We start from the raw sequence: 22999 nt of genomic DNA on the forward strand, positions 1-22999 counted from the left end.
AGTCCGGTCGGCTCACCCTTCTTCGGTGGGCTGCTTGGCCATTTGACCTCTACGTGGCGTTGACCCCTCGTTAGGGGGTCCCGGGCTCTTACCACCGGATCATATGCCGAGCACTGGGCAAACCAAAAATGTTACAGCAAAAATTAAGTTTGGCCGAACGGCAAGGGTACAAAAAAGTTGATGAAAAACACTCCTCACGCGTCAAAATCAAAAAGGGCATCAGGGATAGCGCCCATCACAGTAGCCAGATCCTCTGGGGGGATGGTCAGCTCGGCGGGAAGGTGGCCTTTGGTCTTCAAGTGATCCACAGCCGCCTTGATCGCCTCTTCAAAGGTGAGGGAGATCTTGTCAGTAAATTTCTCCCCAAAGGCATCCGAGCGGACGAATGCCTTCCTCACCTCGTCGGAGACTCCCCCTCCTGATACTCTTTGAGCGCGGCCTGGGAAGCATCGTTGGCAGCATGGAGAGCCTTTAAGTCTTCATCAAATTTCAGCAGATCGGCCGAGCGGCCCTCCTTCTCGATGGTCAGAAGGGCATCCAGATCCTTGATGCGTTGCTCTAGCCCTCTGATCTCCACCTTCATTCGGTCCATGTCGTCGATGGCCTTGCGCTTCCGAGTAGTCGCCGTCTGGATTTCTTTATCCCGTTTTTTGACCACCGCTTCAAGCCGAGCAACCTCAGCCGCTAGATCGGAAGCGCGTTTCCGTTCGACTTCTAAGAGCTTTTTGCTCTTCTCTAGAGCAGCCGTTGATTGCCCTTGGTTCGCCTCCGAGAGCTTGAGTTTTTTCATTTCTTCCTCCAACTCGGCCAGTCGATTGCTGACCGCAACCTGCTCTACCCAACTCTACGAACGAAGGCAGTTAAGCTAAAAGCTAAAACAAAAAAAATCAGTAAAGCAGAAAGGCATACCCCGGTCGCCTGCTGCAGGTTACTGTCCCCTAGCTGACTGGGGGACATAAGCGCGACGCGTACGCGCGCGTCCTCCCAAACTTTGGCGAGCGGACCGGTGAGGGTGATCTGCTGTTCGGGAGCCGATGGCCGATCGGCGGCCAGTAGATATTCCTCTGATGGAAATCTTAGTACGGTTTTAATCACCCTCGGGCCGCTCGAATCATCTTGAGATGCAGCAGCCGGGCCAGAAGACTCGCCGATCGGACCCGGGTGGTCGCCCAGTCGCCTAAGTCGACGTAAAGTTCGAGAGGTGGAAGGTTGAGCCTCAACGATGGTCGGCGGCAAGTCAAGTTGAGTTGGAGTATGCTCTGAGAAGACCGCCTCAAAAATCGCAGGAGCATCAGCGCTCCGTTCGGAAAGCTGCTCCCTTTGTGAAGGTTGTGGAGCAGCTTGCTCTAGCCGACGGCGCTTTCGAGTCACCAAAGGTGTCTCGTCTGTCGAACGGCCTTCCTCCTCGCCCTGGGCGGATGTTGTGATATTTATCGCGGCCTCGTCAGTGAAGGCACGGGCAGCCGATGCCTCGTGAGCAACTTGAGTTCCCTCGCTCCCTTCAGTTGCAGAGCCGGTCGGAGCCAAACCCCGTTCGGCAACCTCTTTGTCCTTTACCACCTCAATATTGGCGGCTTTCAACTTGAGCTTTTCGGTTGCCTTAGCACGCCACATAACTTCAGCTGCAGAAACAGAGAACAAATCAGTTAGCACAAAAGAAAAAGGGGGGATAAGAATCGCTTACTCATGCTACAAGGCAGGTCGGCTTGGATGGGAGACAAGCCAAATATGTACATTACTCCAGGAAGGAGTAACTTGTCGATATCGTAACGTTGGCCGACCAGCTGGTTCGCCGCATGAAGATACGCAGGATGGCTCTTGAATTTGTCGAGTCCCGGTTGAGTCGGCACCGCCGTCTACCACTTCGTTCGGAAGGTCGGCCGCTCGGGTAGACGCATAAAAAAGAAATGCTCCTTCCAATGCTTATTGGAGCTCGGCATGTTGGTAAATAGGACGAAACCCGACCTAGATTGAAATATGAAGGTCCCCCACTCGGATTGTTTTGGGTAGAAGAAATAGTGGAAGATTTGGGGATCCAAGGGGATATCATTCAACTTGAAAAGGACTATCACCCCGCTCAGCAACCTAATCGAGTTCGGGACTAATTGGCCGAGCGGGAGGCGAAAGTGGTTGCATATTTGGATAATGAACGGATGGGGAGGAAAGCGCAGCCCGGCCAAAAATTGATCACGGAAGAAGCAAATGGTGCCGGGCGGCGGATCATTGGGCCGATCGGAAGGAGTGGCTACGACTATTTCGTGGTCGGCTGGAATTTCGTATGTTCGAATGAGACACAGTGCGTCTTCTTCATCGAATCGGCTCTCCATAGTCGTGTACCAGAGACCAGGAGCGCCGACGGTAGGCGTAGAGGTACTCGCCATGGTCGAAACAGAAACGATAATCGACAGAAAAACTAAAAGAAAATGCTGACAGAATGCAAAAGGAAGCAATACAGGAGGCGGGTAGCTGGAAAGGAAGGCTTACGGGTACAAGGAAGATCGAGGAAAGGGAGAAGATGGCGAGCGCACCAAACAGGCGGTGAATAAGGATCGCCAGAGCAGAAAGAGCAGCGTGTAGACGAAGGAGGATGAAGCAACAGTGCGGCGGAAAATGAGTCGGGGGTTTTATATTGCCGCCCGGGACAACCTCCACCGTCCGATCTAGGTCGTAAAAAACGAGGCCATCATCCAGCTGTCCATTTCAAACGGCGGCTGTCCCATCGGAAGTGACGCCACCGCCATACGTTGACAAACACACGATCGCCACGTGTCAGCAGGATACTGGTTGCATTTAATGAGCGCCCCTTATCGTACGCAGCACACGTGAGGGGCAGTAGGGGAGAGAATTGGGCATGGATTCCAAAAGAATACAAGGCACGGACAAGATACCGCCGAACGGAGGAGCATTCCTAAGCTTGGCCGAGCGGACTGATGTGGCGGTCGGTACTCAGTCAGATCGGCAGTCCAGTCAGTCGGACTTTGCCTCCTTCGACTAGACTTGAAGGGGAGGCAAGTGATCCGGCGGTTAGAACAGGGGACCCCCATTCTGACGGGTCACTGCCACGCTGGAGTCAAAAGGCCAAGTGGCCGACCGGAGAGGGAGGGGCCAACCTACCGACCGTCCCCTGAAGACCGACCGGTGAATAGCCAAGGCAATAGGTGCCCCCACTGAAGTCGTAGTTCCGACGCTCAATGGAACAGTAGCAGGGAGCCGAGCGGAAGCCCTAAGAGAAGGTGACATACTACTAACAGGCCCTGCATAGTTCCCTACCGAAAATATCCCCAGCAGATCGATGCATACGGCAGGCCGGCGAGAGGGGAATTCCGTCCGGCTGGCGCATAAACTGAGGGTCGTCCGGACATCACTCCCCGTCCGGACGGACGTACCGGCCTGTGGGGTAGGGAAGGGCAAGGACACCTTCTGACAGCTGTCAAGTCCTATGGCTAGGCCATACTCTAAGTCTGACAGCTATGTGTTCTATTGTCCCATCAAGACGCTTGGCTGAGTAGCAGTATGGCGTCGGTAAGTTTTCCGACAAACACATACCGAGGTATGGGCTGCGTACACGTAGGCGCGGTGGATGTGCAGGAGCTCTTTCACCGCCTATATAAAGAGCCTCATATTTCACGGATGTGCGTTCAAGACCTTGGAGCTACTTTCCACCACCGCCGACTGGCGCGGAGGTGCATGGAACCCTTTCCCGGCCCGACTTCTGTGCAGGTCCGCCGGAGCTGCGTGTCACCAGTCGAAGATCCACGTCAGCAGTCGGAGAGCGCCCCGTGCCCAGCGTCCGTTGATTCAGCATTCGGACAGGATCAATCATAAAAAGAAAGTTTTTAACAAAATAAAAACTCCCTTTTATTTCCTTTTGTGACTGATCTAAAAAAGGAAAGTTTTATGATTAAAATCTTTCTTTTAAATCCTTTTATGGATGGCTATAAAGGAAAAATTTAAAACTTCCTTTTCTATTCCTATGTGGTCGGCCACCTCTTGGCTCCAAATAATGCTTGGCCAACCCCTTGCAAGCAAGGCTTGGCTGACCCATTACTTGGGTAAGAAGTGGGCTTAAGGTGGATATAAGGTTTCATATAAGAGGCTACAATAGGGACTGAGAGGAAGAATTGATTTTGGTCTCCCGATGAGTTTGATCTTCCCGTGTTCACCCCAAACACCCAACTCAAATTCACCAATAATAACTCATACCACTAAAGAGTTATTATTGAACTACCACACCAATCCCATATTACATTATGGGCTCCTTCTTATCATGAGTGTGTTAATCTCTCTGTGTTTAAGTTATCGAATGTCCATTAATTAAATGAGTTACTGACAACTCACTTAATTAATATCTAGCTCCAAGAGTAGTACCACTCAACTTCATTATCATGCCGGACTAGGTCCACCTGCAGGGTTTACATGACAATCCTTATGAGCTCCTCAAGGGGACATCACCAACCTAGATCACTAGGACACAGTTTCATTCTATAATCAACAACACACCATATAAATAATATCATTTCCCAACTTATCAGGCCTATTGATTTAACGAACTAAATCTCACCCTCTGATAAATTAAAGAAATAAATATTAAGTATACGTGCTTGTTATTATATCATGATTAAGAGTACGCACTTCCATAATAACAGAGGTCATGTTCTCTTTTTTTTTACAGTCAGTATAAAAAGAACAACCTCAAATGGTCCTGCTCAATACACTCAGAGTGTACTAGTGTAATTTATAGTCAAGATAAACTAATACCAAATTACACTACAACCATTCCAATGGTTTGTCCCATTCCATCTTGGTTGTGAGTAACTATTTATAATTTATAAGGAACTAATAACATAATCTTCTGTGTGACACCACACACCATGTTATCTTCAATATAAATTAAATGAACAACTACATCTTATAAATGTAGACATTTGACCAATGTGATTCTTATTTCTAAATAAATGTTTATACAAAAAGCTAGACTTTTAGTATACATTCCAACAATCTTCCACTTATACTAAAAGACTATACTGCCATACATCTGATTCTCATCCCCTCAACATGCCCATCAAAAGCTTTCGCTGGAAGGGCCTTAGTAAAAGGATCTGCCAGGTTACCATCTGATACAATCTTGGCCACAACAACTTCTAGATGTCTTGTATCGGATGGTACTTGCGCTCAATGTGTTTACTTACCTTATGGGCTTGTGGTTCCTTCGAGTTTGCTACTACACCTCTATTATCACAATGAATTATGATAATTTTGGGCAAACCAGGAATCACACATAAGTCCATCAAGAAGTTTCTGAGCCATACAGCTTCTTTGGCTGCCTAAGAGGCTGCCACATACTTCAGCTTCCATGGTGGAGTCTGAAACGCATTTATTCTTAACACTCCTCCATTGTTATGGCTCCACCTCCTAAAGTAAACATAAAACCCGAGGTCGACTTACTATTGTCCCTATCAGTCCGAATCCGTGTAACCCACAGGGAGCAAATCATCTGCCTTGTAAACTATCATATAATCTCTATTCCTTCTCAGGTACTTTAATATATGCTTTACTACAGTCCTGGGTGACTTTGATATCTGCTAACCATTCCCACGGCAAAACAGATATCCAGTCTCGTACATAGCATTGCATATATTAGGCTTCCTACGGCCGAAGCATAAGGAACCGCCTTCATCTCCTCTATCTCCTTTGATGTCTAAGAAGACATCTCTTTAGATGAGGGTACTCCATGCCGAAAAGGTAAGAAACCTTTCTTGGAGTTTTGCACGCTAAAATGAGCAAGGATAGTATTGATGTATGAAGCTTGGGATAAGGACAATATCCTTTTCTTGTGATCTCTTATTACTTTGATCACAAGAATATGGCCACATTCTCCCATGTCCTTCATATCAAATCACTTGGACAACCATACTCTTACGTTTGACAATCACTTTGACATTGTTGCCAATGAGCAAAATGTCATCTACGTGTTGTATAAGAAATACCACCAAGTTTCTGTTACTCTTCTTGTTTACACAAGACTCATCCGGACACTAAATGAATCCATAAGGCTGGATAACTTCATTAAACCAGATGTTCCAAGATCTTGAAGCTTGCTTTAGTCCATAAATAGACCGTTTGAGCTTACATACAAGATGTTTTTTGCCCTTCGCAATGAATCCCTCTGATTGCTTCATATGGATGTTTTCTTCAAAACTTCCATTAAGAAAAGTTGTCTTGGCATCCATTTGTCAAATCTCATAATCCATATGAGCAGCAATAGATAAAAGAATCCGGATAGACTTAAGCATGGCTATCGACAAAAAAGTTCCCTCATAATCGATTCCCTCTTTCTGAGTATACTCTTTTGCAACAAAACTTGCTTTGAAAGTTTCCACCTTCCCGTCTGTCCCTCTTTTTCTTTTGTAGACCTATTTATACCCAATGACGTTTACATCATTTGGTGGTTCTACAAGCTCCCAGACTTGATTAGAATACATAGATTATATTTCAGAGTTCATTGTACTTTGTCAAGATGTTGCATCTTTATCTTGGAGTGTTTCATCATATGTGCAGGGATCAGGTTCATGTTCACCAGGGATCAAGTCCGAAGACTCTCCCAAAAACATGAATCTATCAGGTTGTCAAACAACCCTCCCACTACGATGTGGCACTGCTTGCAATTGTGCATCATTGTGACACATGTTGCAGTTTCTTATGGTATCTCATCTTATACCATTGGTACTAAAATAGACGTGTCTTCTCTCATTTCTTCAAGAACAATTTTACTCATGGACTTGTGGTTCATTATATAGTCCTCTTCTAAAAATCGGGTATTGGTGCTAACAATGACCTTCTGATTTTTAGGACTATAAAATAAATCACCTTTCGTTCCTTTAGGATAACCCACAAACAAGTGAACTTTTGTTCGTGATTCCAACTTATCAGTATCTCCCTTCAGTACATATGTTAGATTACCCCAAATCTGAATATGCTTCTGACTAGACTTACGCTCATTCTGTAATTCTATGGAAGTAGTGGGTACTGACTTAGAAGGTACCATATTTAGAATATATACTGTTGTTTCCAAAGCATATCCCCAAAACGAATTTGATAATTCTGAATAACTCATCATTGACCTAACAATTTCCATAAGAATCTTATTCCTTCGTTCTGCCACACCATTCTGTTGGGGTGTACCAAGTGCAGACAGTTGGGATTGAATCCTGACCTCTAATAAGTAATTCCTAAACTCTCCTAAGTACTCTATACCATGATTATACCGTAGTATCTTTATACTTTTACCATGATGTTTCTCCATATCAGCCTTGTACTCTTTGAACTTATCAAAGCACTCAGACTTGCTGCGCATCAAGTAAATGTATCCGTATCTCGAATAGTCGTCTATAAAAGAGACGAAATATTCAAAACCACCTCTTGCCTAGATAGTCATAGGTCCACACAAATCGAAATGAACCAATTCCAACACATCTTTGGCTCTATACCCCTTAGCCTTAAAAGGTCTCTTGGTCATTTTTCCTTCCAAGCAAAACTCGCAGATTGAAAAGTTTTCCACCACCGATGAACCCAAAAGTCCATCGACTATTAACCTTTGAATCCTACTCAAGTTAATATGACATAGCCTTAGATGTCAAAGATATGTTTAATTCATTTTCGAAGGCTGCTTTCTCTTCTTTGAATTAGAAAATGTGTTATTAATTTTCATTTGTAGCATTGTGGGAGTTATTGGATTAAGAGTATACAAATTATCAACCAATGTACCAGAACAGATAATCTCCTTATTTTTCTTGACAACTACTTTGTTATCAAAAGAGACAGAATATCCATCCTTGAATAGTTTAGAAATTGAAATCAAGTTCTTTCTAAAACTTGGTACGTAAAGACAATTTCTCAAAATCAATATTTTATTTCTATCAAAAGATAAATAAACATCTCCCACTGCAACAGCTGTAGCAGTGCCCATGTAGACGATGATTCCCCCCTTCATTTAGTCGTCGGGTTTCCTGGAACTCCTGCAATAAATTGCAGATATGATCAGTGGCTCTCGTATCTACACACCAGGTACCGGTAGATAACACCACTAAACATGTTTTAACAACTAATGAATAAAATACACATTTATTGTTCTCGATTTTGCGAGGGCAGTCTACTTTTTGTTTCCAATCAATATAATTGGGACTTTGTAAGTGAATTCGCTAATATAACAGCCAGGGGATTGAAAATAATTTGAAATCCTAAGAATCACAAAATATTTGGTCAAGACCTTAAAATAATATTGATTCCTCAATGTCATTTACCAACACCTCAAAACACCGTGAATTTTGTATGTCGCGTTAGTGTGGACGTATACAAATTCAAACATTTGTGAGAGGAGATTTCAACCATTAATTTTATTATCTTATCATCCTAACTTTATGACAAATAAAATTAATAGTTGGTCTGTCTTCGATCAAATATTTGGTCAAAACATTAGAATTTAAAATAATATTGATTTCTCAAATAATATCATTTAAATTCACCGACATCTCAAACACCGTAAATTTTGTATGCCACGATAGTATGAACGTATACAAATTTGAACATTTGTAAGAGGAGGATTTTATCCATTAATTATCTTGTCAGCCTAACTTTATGACAAATAAAATTATCTCAAACGCCGTGAATTTTGTATGACACAATAGTGTGGACATATACAAATTCGAACATTTGCAAGAGGGGGGTTTACCCATTAATTTTATTATCTTGTCATCCTAGCTTTATGACAAATTAATAGTTGATTTTTCTTCGGTCATACAAATAATAGCAGTGACTCCGATGGGGAGGATACTATTAAATGCGCTTAAGTGTATACCATTACTTGATACTAAGTCCATTAAATAGGATTGCGCCCCTTCAGATAGAGAAGATCACACACTCCTAAATAATTTCCTATAATCATCCATTAAAGAAGTTTGATCTAGTGATCCGCAAACAAACTCATCCGATGTGGAGGAAGGCACTCAGAGCCAACGCGCAAGTTTGAATGCATCACTTACAAACCAGTAATAGAGATCGTGGAATTTAATTAATTCCTCTCCCACTTAGTTATTTAGAAACGAAGAATTTTAACATGCACACAAGCACACAAACATAGCACACACATCACAGCATAAAGACAATAAATATGAAAACTAATTTTCCAACTATTATGACCTCATCCATAGCTGTCCTCCGTATGCCGCTAACCCTAGCCGCCGCCAACAGGTCATGTCGTCACGTCTATCTTTCTTCCTTTTTCCGCTGCGCCTCTAGTCCTCAAAAGAGCTTCCTTCTCTTCTTTTTCTCCTTCAAGCAACCGACCACCAAGAGAAAATCAAGCTTGATGTTGTCGGCCTTCAAGAGAGAAAACAAAAGGAGAAGAGAGAAAGAAGAGGGTCGGCTACCAAGGGAATAGAAGAGAAGAGTTTCGGCCACAATAGAGAGGATGCAAGGCTTAGGTTATTCTCAATGAAGCACCCTCTCCCTCTCTTTTATAATCCTTGGTGAATCCAAAAAAGGAAAGTTTTAAAATAAAAAATTAAAATTTCCTTTTATTCCTTTACATGGCCGGCCACCACCTGTGTATCAAACAAGGAAAGATTTTAAACAAAAATTAAAATCTCTTTTAAAACTCCTTTTGTGATTAGCTATAAAAGGCATGTTTTATAAAATTAAAATCTTCTCTTTTAAATCCTTTTGTGGATATCTATAAAAGAAAATATTAAAAATAAAACTCCTTATATATCATGGTTTCAAAAAAGGAAAGTTTAAAATTAAAATCTTTCTTTTAAACATTATAGATAACTACAAATAAGGAAAGATTACAAATCTCTCTTTTAATCCTTTGTAGAAAGATATAAAAGGAAAGATTTTAAAATTTAAAACTCTCTTTTAAAACCATGTGGAAAGCATCATAAGAGGAAAGTTTTTAACAAAATAAAAACTCCCTTTTATTTCCTTTTGTGATCGATCTAAAAAAGGAAAGTTTTATGATTAAAATCTTTCTTTTAAATCCTTTTATGGATGTCTATAAAGGAAAGATTTAAAACTTCCTTTTCTATTTCTATGTGGTCGGCCACATCTTGGACACCAAGATATGCTTGGGCCGGCCACCTCTTAGCTCCAAATAATGCTTGGTCAACCCCTTGCAAGCAAGCCTTGGCCGACCTATTACTTGGGTAAGAAGTGAGCTTAAGGTGGATATAAGGCTTCATATAAGAGGCTACAATAGAGACTGAGAGGAGGAATTGGTTTTGGTCTCCCGATGAGCTTGAGCTTCCCGTGTTCGTCCTAAACACCCAACTCGTCCACGTGAGGTTGGGGTGCGGTCGTTACCCCTTGCTTAATGATGGTGTTGCCACTCGGCTGACCTTCTGGTCTCCTCTAGTCGTACGATACTTGGCCGCCTATATCGTAGTTCAGGGGAAGGCAATCAACGGCGATAACTCCTGGGAGTCTGTTGGGTAACTGCTGGGACTCCGCGGCAGTCTCGGGTGTTGTAAGTAGTGGATTGATGGAAGGCACAGAACATAGGAATCCATACCTTTCCCTTGGGCCTTGGTCGTTCGACCACCACGTGCTGGATGGCGTGTGGCCTTGCTTCCTGACGTGGTCGTGCCACATCAGCTTAGGGCCCTCTTGGAGGTTGATGTCTGGTTGGCGGCCTTCGTTCGACGTGTACAGCCGGTTCTGATGGCGCTTCTTTCTTTCAGGTCGCCTGAGCTTCCTCCACATTGATATACTCGCTGACCTTCTTTAGCATATGGTCGTAATCGCGGGGCGGCTTCCTGATGAGCGAGCGGAAGAAGTCCCCGTCGATGAGCCCTTAGGTGAAGGCATGCATCATAGTTTCGGATGAGACCGTGGGGATGTCCATGGCCACCTGGTTAAAGCGTTGAATGTAGGCCCTTGAGTCTCTCTAGGCCCTTGCTTTATAGAGAACAGACTGACGTTGGTCTTCTAATAGCGCTTGCTGCCCGTGAAGTGGTGGAGGAAAGTCGTTCGGAAGTCTTTGAAGCTCTGAATCGATCCATCCGGGAATCTTCGAAACCACCGTTGTGTTGAGCTGGATAACGTAGTGAGGAAGACTCGGCACTTAACTCCGCCCGTGTATTGATGAAGGGTTGCAGCGTTGTCGAATTTGTCGAGGTGGTCATCCGGATCAATTGACCCATTATATTCGCCGATCGCCAAGGGTGGGTGCGTAATGCCTTGACAGGGGTGTTAGGACCTTCGGACGCGGCTAGAGAGGGGGGGGTGTGAATAGTCGACCCCAAATTCACGTTTCTTCCTACAATTTTAGTTAGCGCAGTGGAAATAAAAGATAGAAACGAAACAGGAGAATATCAAACCTCAAACGCGACGATATAACGAGGTTCGGATATGATACTCCTACTCCTCGGCGTGTCCGTAAGGTGGACGAATCCTATCAATCCGTCGGTGGATGAGACCCCGAAAAATCGGCTAATAAAAACTCCTTCTGGGTGGAGAAACCTCGCCACAATCTCTCTTGCAACAGCAAGATCGGAGTACAAAGATAAAGCAAGAAGCCAAGAACAATATGAATGTAAAAACACTAGTTTGCTTGCCTTCTCGTCGACTGGTGATGAAGCAACCACTTCACGGATACCAACAACAGCAGCAACTGATCAGTTGAAGTCCAGCCGAGGGAAGCTCACACGAAGCTTCAGCAGTGGAGAGCTCAACAAAGCTTAGATCGCAGAGCAAGAAGAAGCCCACTTTTTCTCTATTTTTGTAGAGGCCTTCAACCTCGATTTATAACCTGAACCTGCGAAGAAGATAAAGAAGACACAGAAATCTAGCCGTTGTGACTCAACGGCTAGGCCTGGACCGATCAGGCCCTAGGCTGATCGGTCCCCAGACCGATCCCAACTCTCACAGAGAGTTGGTTGCAGAGCCCTGATCGGTCTGTGGACCGATCAGGCTATAGGTGGATCGGTCCACAGACCGATCCCTCCTATTCATTCTCCCAATCTGTTTGGTTACTGATCGATCACCAGACCAATCAGATGACCCACAGTGAGAATCAGTGCATCACTGGATCGGTCAGCAGACCGATCGGATACCATAGTATCCTGGATTGGTCGAGACCGATCCAATTTCGCAGCCTTAAACCTAAAGCCTTCACGATCTAGAGAGCGAGCTACCCTCTCGACCTAGTCCGGAGAACGAGCTCCGAGCCCTCTCTCGACCTAGTCAGTAGAGCCACTCAGCCCTCTCCGACTTCCACATCCGGTCCGAGAACGAGCTACCGAGGCCCTCTCGGCCTAGTCCATAGAACGAGCTCGAGCCCTCTCGGGTCCGAGAACGAGCTACCGAGCCCTCTCTGACCTAGTCCGGAGAACTAGCTACCGAGCCCTCTCCGACTCCATCCAGTCCAGAGAACGAGCTACCGAGCCCTCTCTTACCTAGTCCGGAGAACGAGCTACCGAGCCCTCTCTGACCTCCCATGCCAAGCTTCCATACTTGGACTTTTCCCCATGCCCAGCTCCCTGCTTGGACTTTTCCGTGCCAAGTCTCCATACTTGGACTTTTCCCGTGCCAAGCTCCCTGCTTGGACCTTTCCGTGCCAAGTCTCCATACTTGGACTTTTCCCGTGCCAAGCTCCCTGCTTGGACCTTTCCGTGCCAAGTCTCCATACTTGGACTTTTCCCGAATCAGGTTAACTCAAGTCGGGTCAACTAGGTCAACCTTGACCAAAGGTTGCACCCACAATCCTCCAAGTTCCTATTCTTGTCAAACATCAAAATATAACTTCTCCATTCTTGTCAAACATCAAAATATACCTCGAGTCAGGTCAACTCGAGTCGGGTCACCCAGGTCAACCTTGACCTAAGGTTGCACCAACAATCTCCCCCTTTTTGATGTTTGACAAAAACCATAATCAAGTTAGGTTAACCTAACTTAGGTTTTCCAATAGTTCTCCAATGTTCTTCCTTGAACATTCTCTGAACATTCTCCCCAAACTCCAATGTTTTTCCTTGAACATTCTCTGGACATTCTCCCCCTTTTTGACATATATCAAAAAGAGTGAATCAAGGTCAAGAGTTTCTTCCTAATGAAAGTCCCATACCTTTCATTGAAACCCTTAATTTCCCCCTTGATACTAAAATCAACAATCAACTTAGTGATAATCCCATATCACTCATCCTCAGAAATCTTGACGAGTAAAAACTCCCCCTAAAAATCAACTCCCCCTAAAGTTCAACTCCTCCTTGACCATTGCACCAACAATGTCTTGGAGAGTTTCAACCCTTTAGAAATCTAAAGCACCAACTTCAATAGCTGAAATTTCAGACAACAGTCGAAAATCAGCATTTTGGCACGCTCTAATCGGTCACCAGATCGATCAGGACCCCACTGGATCGGTCACCAGACCGATCCACACTGCCCTGGATCGGTCCAGTGACCGATCCAGACTTCGTTGGACCGATCAGAATCTTCTCTGATCGGTCTACAATTCTCTGATAAGAATTTCTGATTTTTCTCCCAAAATTCAGAAACCCCTAAAAAATTACAGAAAATTCTAAAAATTGTAAAATTTTGAGGATACATTTCTCATAACATATATTACCATGGAAAAATAGTTTCAATGAAAATAACTCCCATTTTTTAATCTTGATACAAAGTTCGAAAGACTTTGAAATACCTCAAGGTTAATCTATCTTTGTATCAACTTGCTCAATGATGAATGCTATCACTAGAAAAGCTTCATCAAGGTTTTTCAAATCAATTTTGAAATGATCTTAAACCATTCAATTTAGGACCACAATCTTAGGGCTAAATGTACATGCCTTGTACACAAGTTTTCCCTATGATCCTCAAATTCGAATTAGGCTCATCTAGGTACAAGAACTATGCACCTTGATCCTAACTCATAATCCTAATATCTCACACACATCTAAGGTGTATCAAACACATCCAAGTCAATTTTGATGTGAGATATGAGTTTAGGTCATCTTAAGCTAAGTTCTCATGCATTTTCTAAACAACAATTTGATCTCCATATCAAATTGTGTTTCTATCCTTAAATCAAATTAATTGATCATAAATGCAAGAGATGATGACATGGCATAAAATAATATCATAAGTGGAAACATGTGCCAATGTCATGATGTCATGTCATCAAGTATGAAATTTAAATAAGGCATGACATATAACTAACCTAAGCATTATCATGACATTTCAAATGATAATAAGTTAAATATGATGTCATGACATGGCATATGGCAAACAATATATGACAAATAACATATAAAGGTATAGAAAATACCTAATTCTAGCCTTAGTTGCCATTTTTGATAATCTTGATCATTTTACCATAACTTCTATATTCCTAAGTGTAATAGACCTAAAATCATATACTAAAGATTTTTAGATCACTATGTGCCAATTAGATTGACCCTAGAAAACTTCTCAAATGTGGTTGGCACATCCTAATCACCTTAGGAATAATTTTTAATTTCATTTTCAAGGCTTGATTACACCTTGAAAAATCCTAAAATGCCACCTTTTGCCATGAGTAGGTTAACTACCTATCCAATTAAGGTTGGCACTGTTGGTGCAACCTTAGGTCAAGGTTGACCTGATTGACCTGACTCGAGTTGACCTGACTCGAGTTGTGTTTTGATGTTTGACGATGTTTGACGAGAAGAGAGTTGTATTCTTGATGTTTGACAAGAATAGGTGTTTGGGAGATTGTAGGTGCAACCTTAGGTCAAGGTTGACCTGGTTGACCTGATTCGGGAAAAGTCCAAGCAGGGAGCTTGGCACGCGGAAAGTCCAAGTATGGAGACTTGGCACGGGGAAAGTCCAAACAGGGAGTTTGGCACGGGGAAAAGTCACGGTGAGTGAAGCGGTCGGAGAAGTCCGGTGAGTGAAGCCAGCGATCGGAAAATCTGGTGAGTGAAGCAATCCTAAGTGGTGAAGCTAGGTAAAGTGGAAGTCACGGTGAGTGAAGCCGAGCCTGGAAAGTCCGGTGAGTGAAGCGATTGGAAATCTGGTGAGTGAAGCGGTGAAAACCCTAGTGAGTGAAGCTAGGTGAAAGTCCCGTGAGTGAAGCGGGCGAGGAAAATCCAGATGGATCAAGGGTGATCGGACATCTGGTGTTAAGAAGGTCAAGGGAGTGACCGGATACTTGACACGAAGAAAAGTCCAAGTGGGTCAAAGTTGACCGGACACTGTGGAGAGTCTTAGCGGTCAAGGGTGACCGGATGCTAAGCATGATGTACCAACAGTCAAGGTTGACCGGATGTTGGTTTGGAGACTTGGGACTTGGTTTGGGCAAAACCAAGCTCTAGATCGGTCTGGACCGATCGGTGATCGTTGTGTATCTAATCGGTGCGGTGACGATCGGATAACAAGCGAAAGCGCGCGCGGTTACGTGAGCTTGCGGTGATGCCGGGACCGATCGGCATAGCTTGATCGGTCTCCACGACCGATCGAGACGCACCACCTCTCTCACGAGAGGTGGGATGGTTGTGGACCGATCCAGCGTGGCCTGATCGGTCCACGACCGTCGAGCAACGAAGTTGGGCAACTTTACGTGAAACGTCGATCGGTCTGGGACCGTCATCAAACTGATCGGTCCCGGACCGATCAGAGGTCTGATCCGATCGGTGGAGCCTGATCGGTCCACATTCGACCGTTGAGTCACAACGGGTCGCTCCGTCTTCTCCGCTGGCTTCTGTCTTCGCTGTGCAGGTTCGCAGGTTATAAAAGGAGATCAAGGCTTTGGTGCTGCTTCTGCTTTTTCCTTCTTCCTGTCCCTAAGTGCTGCTGTGCTTGAGCTTTGATTGAGCTCCTCCAAAGCTTCGCGTGAGCTTCCGGCTGGACCATCTGCTGTTGTAGGCGCTTGGAGCTGTTGCTTCTTCCAGTCGACGAGAAGGCAAGATTGTTTTTACACTTGTATTGTCTTCTGCTTTCTTGTACTTCTTATTGTTACAAGTATTGTGGCGAGGTTTCTCCACCCATAAGGAGTTATTTTTAAGCCGGTTTTCCGGGGACTCATCCACCGACGGATTGACTGGACTCGTCCACCTTACGGACACGCCGAGGAGTAGGAGCCCTAATCTCCGAACCTCGTTACATCGGTTTGTTTGAGGTTTGTCTTCTTTTCCTTCGTTTCTACGTGTTATTTTCCACTGCGCTAACCTAGTTTGTAGAAACGCGACGATTTGGTGTCGGCTATTCACACCCCCCTCTCTAGCCTCCGTACGAAGGATCCTAACAGGCACACCCTAAACTATCTAGCGTGAAGGAATCATGCTCCTAGGAACCCAATACATATTTGAGCTCATTGGGTTCACTAAATATTCACTAGGGATGGCTTCCCTAGCAACCCTCCTAATGACCCTCCTAGGATTTAAAGCCTTGGTCATTTGGGACTCATTAAGATCAACTCTAGGGGTGACTCCCCTTGTGACCTTGGTGATGGTCTTCTTAGCCCTAGGTCTTGTTCCATAATCGAATGGAACATTATGATAAGCAGGCTTGACCACTTGAGACTTAGGTTTGTGACTCGAACCTCTCATGTCCTTGGGCTTTGATTTTTGACCCTTAGACCCTAGAGTTTGTTGGTTGCTACTCGGAAAACCTATAGGTTCCACTGTACAAAAATTTTGTACAAAGGTCTGAACCTTTTCCTAGCTACCATGTGTTCTTTTAAATTAAATTTTGGATCGCCTGCGGAACTTAACACGTTTGATCCAAAACTTAATCTATTTGTTCTTTTAGGTTTTGACTTGGATCTCCTGCGGAACTTAACACGTTCGACCCAAGTCTCCTTAAGTTATTAATTCCATTAAATATTAATTTCCATAAAAGGTTCCCAGTACTGACGTGGCGAGGCACATGACCTTCTTGGATATGGGAGCAACCACCACCGACTAGACAAAACCTTTAATAGAAAGCTAATATTTAATTTCCTAAAATAACTTTAGGTTAACCAAAGAGAACAATCAAATCACAAGGAAAAGAAAGAAACAAAAGAACACAACTTGAAAAACATATTCGAAATACTAGAACGTAAGCCTCTTGTATTTGGTATTATTTCCATAAATAACTAGCATGATGCGGAAATAAAAATTACTAGTTATACCTTGTAGAAAAACCTCTTGATCTTCTACCGTATTCCTCTTCTAACCTCGGACGTTGTGTGGGCAACGATCTACTGAGATGAGAAACCACCAACCACCTTCTTCTCCTCCAAGCAAGGTTCGGCCACAAAGGAAGAACTTCACCAAAGAAGAAAACCAAAATACTAACCAAGCTCCAAGAGATGCTAGCTTTCTCTCCTTCTTCTTCTTCTTCTCCAAGCAGTATCCGGCCACCACAAGAGCTCCAAGGAAGGGAGAGAGGTTCGGCCACCACAAGAGGAAGAGAGGGAGAGGATGGCCAGCCACACCAAGGAACAAAAAAGAGGGAGAGAAAATAATAGAGGTTGTGTCTAATGAAGGCACCCCTACCCCTTCTTTTATATTCCTTGGCCTAGGCAAATTAGGAAATTTAATTACAATAAAATTTCCTTAATTTTTCTTGACATGAATTAATTGAGAAGAATAAAACAAAATTTCCCAATTAACTTGAGATGGCCGGCCACATCATTGGAAACAAAAGAGGACAAGTTTTAATCAACAATTAAAACTTCCTAATTTGTTTCCGGAAATTTTAAAAAATAAAATTTCTCTTTAAAATCTCTTCATGGTTGATAAAAGGAAATTTCTATAATTTTAATTTTATCAACATGTGAATAATTTTAAAGAAAAATAAAACATCTCTCCAATCTATAAATAAGGAAAGAGATCTAATCTCTTTCTTTAATCTTTAAATTCTCTTTATAAATATATCTTCCACATAATTAAAATTAAAATTAAAATTTTATTTGGCCGGCCTTGCTAGCTTGGGTTCAAGCTAGGGCCGGCCACCCAATTTTATACCTAGGCCGGACCTAGCTTGTTCCCAAGCTAGCTTGGCCGGCCCCTATTGGGTGGGTATAGAAGGTGGGTATAGGTGGGTATAGAACTCTATAAATAAGAGGCTACGATAGGGACCGAGAGGAGGAATTGATTTTGGTCTCCGATAAAATTAAGCATCCGTGTTCGAACACACAACTTAATTTTATCAATGATAATTCATTCCACTGAGAACTATCATTGAACTACCGCACCAATCCCAAATTACATTTTGGGCTCCTTCTTATTATGAGTGTGTTAGTCTCCGTGTTTAAGATATCGAATGTCCACTAATTAAGTGAGTTCGACAACTCATTTAATTAATATCTAAGTCCAAGAGTAGTACCACTCAACCTTATTGTCATGGGACTAAGTCCACCTGCAGGGTTTAACATGACAATCTTTATGAGCTCCTCTTGAGGACATTATCAACCTAGTATCTCTAGGACACAGTTTCCTTCTATAATCAACAACACACACTATAAGTAATATCATTTCCCAACTTATCGAGTTTATTGATTCAACGAACTAAATCTCACCCATTGATAAATTAAAGAAATAAATATCAAATATATGTGCTTGTTATTATATTAGGATTAAGAGCACACACTTCCATAATAACTGAGGTCTTTGTTCCTTTATAAAGTCAGTATAAAAGAAACGACCTCAAATGGTCCTACTCAATACACTCTGAGTGTACTAGTGTAATTATATAGTCAAGATAAACTAATATCTAATTACACTACGACCTTCTAATGGTTTGTTCCTTTTCCATTTTGGTCGTGAGCTACTGTTTATAATTTATAAGGTACTGATAACATCATCTTCTGTATGTGACACCACATACTATGTTATCTACAATATAAATTAAATGAACAACTACAAATGTAGATAATTAGACCAAATGTGATTCTTTATTCATAATAAATGTTTACAAAGCTTAGGCTTTCAGTATACATTCCAACAATCTCCCACTTATACTAATGACTAAGCTGCCATATCTTCTACCATACATCTGATTCCCATTCCTTCCACATGCCGATCGAAAGCTTTCGCCGGAAGGGCCTTAGTGAAAGGATCTGCCAGGTTATCCGCTGATGCAATCTTGGCGATGACAACTTCTCCTCGCTTCACGATATCTCGTATCAGGTGGTACTTGCGCTCTATATGTTTACTTGCCTTATGAGCTCGTGGTTCCTTCGAGTTTGCAACTGCACCGCTATTATCACAATAAATTGTGATGATCTTGGGCAAACCAGGAATCACATCTAAGTCCATTAGAAAGTTCCTGAGCCATACTGCTTCTTTAGCTGCCTCAGAGGCTGCTACATACTCAGCTTCCATGGTTGAGTCCGATACGCATTTCTGCTTAACACTCCTCCATGAAATGGCTCCACCTCCTAAAGTAAACACATAGCCTGATGTAGACTTACTGTTATCCCTATCTGATTGGAAATCAATCCATGTAACCCATAGGGAGCAGATCGTCTGCTTGGTAAACTAGCATATAATCTCTAGTCCTTCTCGGTACTTCAATATATGCTTTACCGCAGTCCAATGTCCTTGTCCAGGTTACCCGATATCTGCTGACCATGCCCACGGCAAAACAGATATCGGTCTCGTATATAGCATTGCATACATTAGGCTTCCTACAGTCCAAGCATAAGGAACTTTTCATGTCCTCTCTCTTTTGATGTCTTTGGAGACATCTCTTTAGATAGAACTACTCCATGTCTAAAAGGTAAGAAACCCTTCTTGGAAGCCTGCATGCTAAAACGCGCAAGGATTGTATCGATATATCAAGCTTGGGAGAGACACAACATTCTTTTCTTACGATCCCTTATAACTGTAATCCCAAGAATGTGGGCACATGCGCCTAAGTCCTTCATATCAAATTGTTTGGACAACCATACCTTACGTCCGATAATACCTTGACATTGTTGCCAATTAACAAAATATTATCTACGATAGTACAAGAAATACCACCACGTTTCCGTTACACTTTTATATACACAAGACTCATCCGGACTTTGAATAAATCCATATAACTGGATTACTTCATTAAACCGGATGTTCCAAGACTTGAAGCTTGCTTAATCCATAAATGGACCGATTGAGCTTGCACACTAGATGCTCTTTGCCTTTTTCAATGAACCCTACGGTTGCTTCATATGGATGTTCTCTTCAAGACTTCCATTAAGGAAAGTGTCTTGACATCCATTTGCCAAATCTCATAATCCATATGAGCAAGAATGGATAAGAGTATCCGGATAGACTTAAGCATGGCTACCGGTGAAAAGGTCTCCTCATAATCGATTCCCTCTTTTGAGTGTACCTTTTGCAACAAGCCTAGCTTTGAAGGTTTCTACCTTCCCGTCATCCCTCTTTTCCTTTTGTAGATCCACTTGCATCCAACGGCTTTTACACCATCGGTGGTTCTACAAGCTCCCAAACCTTATTAGAGTACATGGACTCTATTTGAATTCATTGCCTTTTGCCAAGATCGCATCTATATCTTGGAGTGCTTCGTCATGTAATGATCAGGTTCATGTTTACCCGGGATCAAGTCGAAGACTCTCCCAAAAACATGAATCTTTCAGTCTGCCTCACAACCCTCCCACTACGACGAGGCACTATCGTGGTTGTGTATCATGTGTGACACGTGTTGCGGTCTCTTGTGGTACTTCATCTTGTCCTGTGGTACTGAAGTAGACATGTCCTCTCTAAGTTCTTCTAAAACAACTTTACTCTGGGCTTGTGATCCATTATATAGTCTTCTTTTAAAAGCGGGCATTGGTGCTAACAATGACCTTCGGTCTTTAGGACTATAAAATAAACCACCTTCGTTCCTTTGGGATATCCTACAAACACGCGAACTTCTGTACGAGATTCTAACTTATCAAGATCTGGTTTTAACACATGTGTTGGACTACCCCAAATCCGAATATGTCTTAGACGGGTTTTCGCCCATTCCACAATTCTATGGGAGTAGAAGAAGCTGATTTAGAAGGTACTAAGTTGAGGATATCTTCTGTTTCCAGAGCATATCCCCAAAACGAATTTGTAATCTGAATAACTCATCATCGATCTAACCATTTCCATAAGAGTCCTATTCCTTCGTTCGCCACACCATTCATTGGGGTGTTCCAGTGCGAACAATTGGGATTGAATCACCTTCGATAAGTAATTCCTAAACTCTCCTAAGAGGTATTCGCCACCACGATCGGATAGTAGTGTCTTGATACTTTTACCTAGTCGTTTCTCCACATCAGCCTTGTATTCTTTGAACTTATCAAAGCACTCAGACTTGCGGCGCATTAGGTAAATGTATCCATATCTTGAATAATCATCTATGAAAGAGACAAAATATTCAAAACCTCCTCTTGCCTGGACAGACATAGGACCACACAAATCAGAGTGAACCTGCTCTAACACTTCTTTGGCTCTATACCCCTTGGCCTTGAACGACCTCTTGGTCATTTTACCTTCCAAGCAGGATTCACAAGTTGGAAAATTTTCCAACTCTAATGAACCCAAAAGTCCATCGGCTATAAGCCTCTGAATCCTACTTAAGTTAATATGACCAAGCCTTAGATGCCAAAGATATGCTTGGTTCATTTCCGAAGGTTCTTTTCTCTTATTAGAATTAGAAGATGAGTTATAAATTTCCATGTTTTGCTTTGTGGAAGAAATTGGATTTAAAGTATACAAATTGCCAACTAATGCACCAGAACAGATAATCACTTTATTTCTTTTAATAACTACATCATTACTGAAAGAAACTGAATATCCATCTAAAAACAGTTTAGAAACTGAAATTAAATTCTTTCTAAAACTGGGTACATAAAGACAATTTTTTAAAACCAAATTTGTATTTCTACTAAAAGATAAGTAGACGTCTCCCACTGCAACAGCCACCACCTTAGTAGCATTGCCCATGTAGACGGTAATCTCTCCTTCAGATAGTCGTCGGGTTTCCTGGAACCCCTGCAGGGAATTGCAGACATGATCAGTGGATCCCGTATCTACACACCAGGTGTTGGTAGATAACACCGCTAAACATGTTTCAACAACTAGAGCATGAGATATACCTTTGTTTTGGTTCCTACGAGGACAGTCCGCCTTCCAATGTCCTGCCTGCTTGCAGATGAAGCACTTGCCCTTCGGCTTCTTCACTCCAGCTTTAAATCCCGTACTCTGAGACTTATTCTCTTTCTTTGCTGAACCGACTTGTTTCTTCTTCTTCTTTCCTCTCGGTTTAGAAGTAGAATCATTTTCAGCATAGTGAATTTGAGCATTGTGACGAAATAATCCTTCTGCTGCCTGAAGTTCTGTCAGTAGTTACGCCAATGAATATACCCTCTTATTCATATTATAGTTCAGGCGGAACTGCTCAAAACTTCTAGGTAGCGTTTGGAGGATCATATCGATCTGGGTTTCCCCATCAATTTCTCCTCCAAGGATCTGTATCTCGTTCAGATAAGCCATCATCTTTAGGATATGATCCCTTACAGGAGTACCCTCTTGCATGGTGGCTGTCATTATCTTTCTCATGGCTTCTTGCCTAGAAGCCCTATCCTGATGACCAAAGAGTTCCTTGAGATTGTTCATAATATCATAGGCTGTTGGTAAATCTTGATGTTGATGTTGCAATACATTTGACATTGAAGCCAAAATGTAACACCGCGCCATCTCATCTGCTTTTACCCATTTCCTATGATATTCAATCTCCTCTTGGGTAGATTCACCAATGGGTGCAGCACTGCTCAGTTAGTACATATTTATAGCTTTCAGAAGAACAATGTCCGTGTTTCTTTTCCAATCTATGTAGTTTGGTCCAGGAAGTCTATTCCGTTGAAGTATGATGGACAGTGGGTTGAAAGACATCCTAAGAATCACAAATAACTTTTGGTCAGAACTCTAAATTTAGAATAATATTGATTCCTCAAACAATACTATTTTAAATTAACCAACACCTCATAACACTGTGAATTTTGTATGCCACG

This window comes from Zingiber officinale, chromosome 2A (genome assembly GCF_018446385.1).
Source record: "Zingiber officinale cultivar Zhangliang chromosome 2A, Zo_v1.1, whole genome shotgun sequence".
Lineage (NCBI taxonomy): Eukaryota > Viridiplantae > Streptophyta > Magnoliopsida > Zingiberales > Zingiberaceae > Zingiber > Zingiber officinale.